The 5,821-nt window shown below is 45.2% G+C and overlaps 1 pseudogene; it reads right to left on the bottom strand.

Annotated features, from left to right (window-relative positions):
* Positions 1–2,420: 2,420 nt before the first annotated feature.
* On the bottom strand, positions 2,421–3,122 carry LOC147455786 (uncharacterized; annotated as a pseudogene).
* Between the last annotated feature and the right edge of the window lie 2,699 nt (positions 3,123–5,821).

The following is a 5,821-nucleotide window of genomic DNA, read 5'->3' on the forward strand; positions in this document are numbered from 1 at the left end:
TTCGGAATGCATTTTTAGGTATATCAGCAAGTCAAACGCGTACTTGGTGATATCCCAACCATAAGTCTATCTTTGTAAAAATACGAGCATGAGTAAACTTGTCAAACAGCTTATCCACTTGTGGTAATGGATACTTGTTCTTAACATTGACCGCATTTAAACCAGGGTAGTCTACGCAAGGAATCTCAAAGCTCGAGCGAGATTCTCCGAGCAATCCATAAAACGAGCAAGATAGGGCAAGGCACATATACAAAACAAAAACCAAACATGATTTCTTAGGTGACTTCAAGCACAACAAAAAAAAAAAGTTAATTGAAGATTGCACCTATTTTTTATGGTAAATCAACCAAAAATTTTAGACCGACAAAACCCTTTGAACAAGGTTTGGGTAGAGTGTTTTCTTTGATGGGCTAGAACACTTGGAACCATTATAATGGCATGTTGATATTCGTCTCCAATTTCAGCCCCCCAATCGAAGGATTAAACCACAAGCTTTAAACTAAAAGGGTAAGGTTGTTGCCACTAAATTAATCTCATGAATAAGGAGAGTTTGGGAGCTCTTTACTTTTTCTTCTTCTCCTCTCTCTCACTCTACATCAAGTTATTATGGGTTGACGTACAATACCATGCTATGCCTTTTTAAGTTACTCTAGAGAAAACTTTGGGAACTTGAAAATAATTATATTAATGAGGTCATTCTTTTGAGAACTCCACATCATGGTATATAAAGTTTGTGTCAAACTATCATATGAAGCCTACCATCAAGGGGGTGGGAAAGTTAGTGGTACTGCCAAAGATGGTGGTGACTTGTCAAGGGAGGTGGTAATGGTGGGGGATTATAAGGAGTTCTTTGATAAAATAGTATTCAAGGTGGATAAATTTATGAACACTTTCTTAGGACAACTTCTCCCCATGCAAGTTCTCTTTCACCCAACCATGTTGATAAACAAAAGAAACCTAGGTTTAGTATATTTCCATCTATAAATTCTGAGATTTATCTTCAAAATTCAAAGTAGAAGGTGAGAAAACCTACAAATTTTTGAGGAATTTAGTAGAAAAACCTTCTCTTAAATTTTCCATGTTTATATGAGCATTGCTCTAAGTTCGCAGACTGCTTAGGATTCCTAGTCTACTGACTTGTCCATCATGCCTCCACCCAGATTACTAACCCAAAGTGGGATGCCCTTATGTTGAAAGGATTTTTTGGAAACTTATAACTCTAACCATATTAATGGAGAGAGGCATCTCTCAAAACTGCCACATGGCAACAGGAGGTGGGCTCGTGTCTACGATTCTCTCTATTTTCTTCACGAGCGTGTAGAGATACCAAACGTCGACTTTGATCTGAGCTTGCCCTCGATGAGATTGACACCCTCCTCCTCAGTTCGCCCCATGGACCTCTATATCTGTGCTACATGAGAATGGATAGGGATCATCTCTCTCTCTCTCTCTCTCTCTCTCTCTCTCTCTCTCTCTCTCTCTCTCTCTCTCTCTCTCTCTCTCTCTCTCTCCTTCCTTTTAATGGGGTGTAGTCATTGCCATTCGGCATGGAAGGAAATAGCACCGAAGAGTAAAGAAAAGTAATAATCTCTGGTAGGGAAAGGATAGTCTCTCTCTCTCTCTCTCTCTCTCTCTCTCTCTCTCTCTCTCTCTCTCTCTCTCTCTCTCTCCGTTGAAAATTGTCTTCTACTTATTGTCTCATCGTGCTACCCAGTCGGGAAGACCTCCAACATCTACCTCTTAAGATGTGTCACAATTGCCTCGCACAAAGCTAGGTGTGGACACATGTGCATCAACGATGCCAACACACCCTTAAAAAAATTTGCGGGCATATCCTCGAGCAGCATGTTGCATGCATACCTCTCCAACCATGCAGACATGCGGCTGACCAAAATCATCATAAACTCCTTACTTCCATTCTCTTTGTCACTATCTAGCTGTATATCCTCCTTTTACTCTCGCTGCAGCTGCTGCTCTATGAAAATCACATTGGACCAGGGTTCCAAATTGTCAGAATTCCCTGACGCATCATGCACTATACTGATGTACGTCTGCCATGGAAGAATTTGACACATAATCCTTTGCACATGGACAATATCAAGGTAAGGACATATAGTCCTAAAGAAGTGTGATCTTGAGGAGTCTCCATGGAAGTCAAAATGCATGGGAGTTTTTGTCAAATACTAATGAGTTCCTGGCCTACCATACAAAGGAATTATATAGATTGGTAGCTCTAGTTTTAGCTGCGCATGCGTGCACTTACGCCTGCAATATTATGACCAAACAAGATATGTTTTCAAACAACGTCAGCACCATTCTTACGTTCGTTATTCAGCAGAGTAGCCACGCTGCAATGTCGGTGTTGGGATGTGCTGGAGATGAGCAACGATGCATAATAAATAACAATACAGGCTAGCTAATTAGGCGGGCGCTCCAAGATCGAAGGTGTTGAACGTTACTACTCGTCTCCGGGTTACGATCTTGGTAGCGTTAACTACTATGTGCGACCTGTAATTGTGGACAGCACCCGTCGCTCCTTTCACATGACAATGGACACAACCGCCGACCTTACGTGGTTGCAATGCCCGACCTACCACCCATGCTTGGAGCAGCTGGACCAGCCCATCGTTGACCCCGAGTGGACTCCACAAGTCTTTCCATAATCAGAGGTGACTCCCCTCTCTACAATCTCCTGGGCGCCGCCTCCAATTAAATGTCGAGGCCGGACAGCTCCGTCTGCACCTACCTCAAAGTGTAGCAGAACGGCGGCATGCCCATCGGCAAGCTCGTCTCTAACACTCACGCTGCTTGACTTCTTGTTCGGTGTCATCGGAGCTGTTGTGACCAAGATGGCGGCTTCGAGGCCATGGCCAGAATCATGGGTCTGAGCCGCGGCCCCCTCGCCTTTCCATTACAGCTGCATCGTAAAGCACTGCCCAACACCTTCTCCTACTGCCTTCCCCACATGTAACTCGTCGGACTCTTCCATGCTCACATTCACCACCGTCGCACCCAACACCGTCTTCAATCCGCTCATCGTCAACCCTCGGTATCCAATCTACTACAATTGATGAGAACAAGATCATACACTCCCCTTCTGTAAACAGATGGATAGCCACCATCGACGAGTCCATACTCATTGGCGGGCAATGGAAAGGGGGCAAACTAGGGGGGCTGCACGCTATGGGTGATGGCAACAGCTTGCACACACACACACGCACGCACGTACACTATTGTCATTGGTGAGGCCATTCCATTGCTTGCATCCAACCTACACACACTAGCACAGGCCGCAGGCTAGCTCTAAGTCGTGGATGGTAACCATCTCGGCGCCTCTGTGATGAGGGCTTGCAGATCAACAAAGTCGCCAAGGTTAAAGCTGCCCACAAGGAGCAGACACACAAAGCAGACCATCCCCACGTCAACGATGGCAACAGCAGACCTCCTCCAGGGCTGACAAATCAACAGCAAAAAAAAAAAAATTGCTTTCTATCAGCTCTGCCAAAGGTATCAACGTCGGGAACAGTTTCCTCAACCTCATGCCTGGCCTCTTCAACATCGACCCATGCACCGACGATGGCGGCTTACAGATCGACTTCGGTGCAGTCATCACTCAAAGTCTTTCCCAAGTGAGCCTTACATGGATCTGCTAGACACCTGCTTCTTCCTCGACGATGAAGGGCGCTGGAAGTCCTCTCTCTCTCTCTCCCCCCCTCTCTCTCAGTTTTTTTAAAAAAAACTCTCTGAAAGAGCGCGCGCCAGTGCGAGCTCTTTCAAAGAGTTTCTTTTTAAAAACTGACTCTGTGTGTGTGTGTGTGTGTGTGTGTGTGTGTGTGTGTGTGTGTGTGTGTGTGTGTGTGTGTGTGAGAGAGAGAGAGAGAGGTGATCGCCTTCTGTAAACGCATGGATAGCCACCATCGAGGCATTGGTGGGCAATGGAAAGGGGGCGAACTAGGGGGGTTGCACGATGTGAGTGATGGCAACAGCTTGCACACACACGCACGCACGCACGTACACTATTGTCATTGGTGAGGCCATTCCATTGCTTGCATCCAACCTACACACACTAGCACAGCCGGCAGGCGAGCTCTAAGCCGTGGATGGTAACCATCTCGGCACCTCTGTGATGAGGGCTTGCAGATCAACAAAGTTGCCAAGGTTAAAGCTGCCCACAAGGAGCAGACATACAAAGCATACCATCCCCACGTCAACGATGGCGACAGCAGACCTCCTCTAGGGCTGACAAATCAGCAGCAAAAAAAAAATTGCTTTCTATCAGCTCTGCCAAAGGTATCAACGTCGGGAACAGTTTCCTCAACCTCATGCCTGGCCTCTTCGACATCGACCCATGCGCCGATGATGGCGGCTTACAGATCGACTTCGGTGCATTCATCACTCGAAGTCTTTCCCAAGTGAGCCTTACATGGATCTACTAGACACCTGCTTCTTCCTCGACGATGAAGGGCGCTGGAAGTCCTCTCTCTCTCTCTCTCCCTCTCTCTGTAGCAGCATTTCCGAAGTGAACAGGTTCAACAAAATTGATTCTCATCTCCTATTTTACATACAATGTCTTCCGGCACTCGCAAGGGTTCTTCTTCTTCAACAAGGTCCACAACCATTGTGGAAAATGATCCAAAATCTCCTAAGTGTGGAGATAGCAACACAACCACCCAACCAACGACATCGCAAACCATGATCATGGCGTACTTGGTATCATTGCAAGAGACCGTAAACAAACAAGGTGAAGACTTACGAGCACTTGCAATGGAGAATGGCACACTAAGGGTACTTGTGGTTGAGAATGAGAATCTCAAGAGGACACTTGAGATGCAAACAACACGTTTGATGCAACTTGAAGAGGAAGTCAAGGAATCTAAACGCTCTCTTGTGGACTTGAATGCTTTGAAGGAGCGGATGAGCAAAGTAGAGCATGACCATGTATTGAAAGAGGAGAAATTTGACACTATGAGCCGGGATGTATGCGACATGAAAAATGTATGCACAAACAAGTCTTGGGCTGATATACGTGGTAGCAATGTGGTTTCTAATTCCTCACTCATGCAAGCTATGGTTCAAACAAAGAATGTTGAGAATGTGGATGTGGAGGAGTTGAAGGAACGGGAGCGACGTTCCAAGAACATTGTTATTCGTGGAATTCCCGAAGAGAAGTTAGAGACACCTCCTTCTCTTGCCATTGTTATTGAAGATTTCTTCAAAACCCACTTTGGCATGTCCGGAGTTATGGTCTATGGAGCACATAGAGTGGGGAAGCAAGGAGCTCCTCACTCGGGAGAACGGCCAATTGTATGCACCATGCCGGATGAGACCAAGCGAAAGATTATCCTTGATAATAGTTGGATCTATTTGAGGGATACAAAATGTTTTGTATGTGAAGATCTCACTATTAAGCAATAAAATATGTGTCGCAAGGCATATGAGGAAAAGAATAATAAAAACAAGGAGATCTCTCATGAAGAAAATGTGCCCAAGGAAGAGGCAAGTCTCTCAAGCAAATAGGGATGCGTGACCTATGAGACCGAGTTACAATTGAAAATATGCTTTTGGAATTGTAATGGATACCCATGGAATGCGGGCGTTGGCATTGATGAACTAACAAGCAAAGCCGATGTTGTACTTCTTGTTGAAACTTGGGAGCATGATACACAAAGGATTAACGGCTTGGAGGATTACAATGTACATTCATTGATGTGGTCAAAGAATCTCAAGCAACGAAGAGGACAAGGAGGGTTAGCATGTATGGTTAAGAAAGGATTGGAAGATTTTGCATCAATTGTGAAAGATGACAAGTACAAACGTTATG

This window comes from Adiantum capillus-veneris, chromosome 6 (assembly GCF_014529385.1).
Source record: "Adiantum capillus-veneris isolate H3 chromosome 6, ASM1452938v2, whole genome shotgun sequence".
Lineage (NCBI taxonomy): Eukaryota > Viridiplantae > Streptophyta > Polypodiopsida > Polypodiales > Pteridaceae > Adiantum > Adiantum capillus-veneris.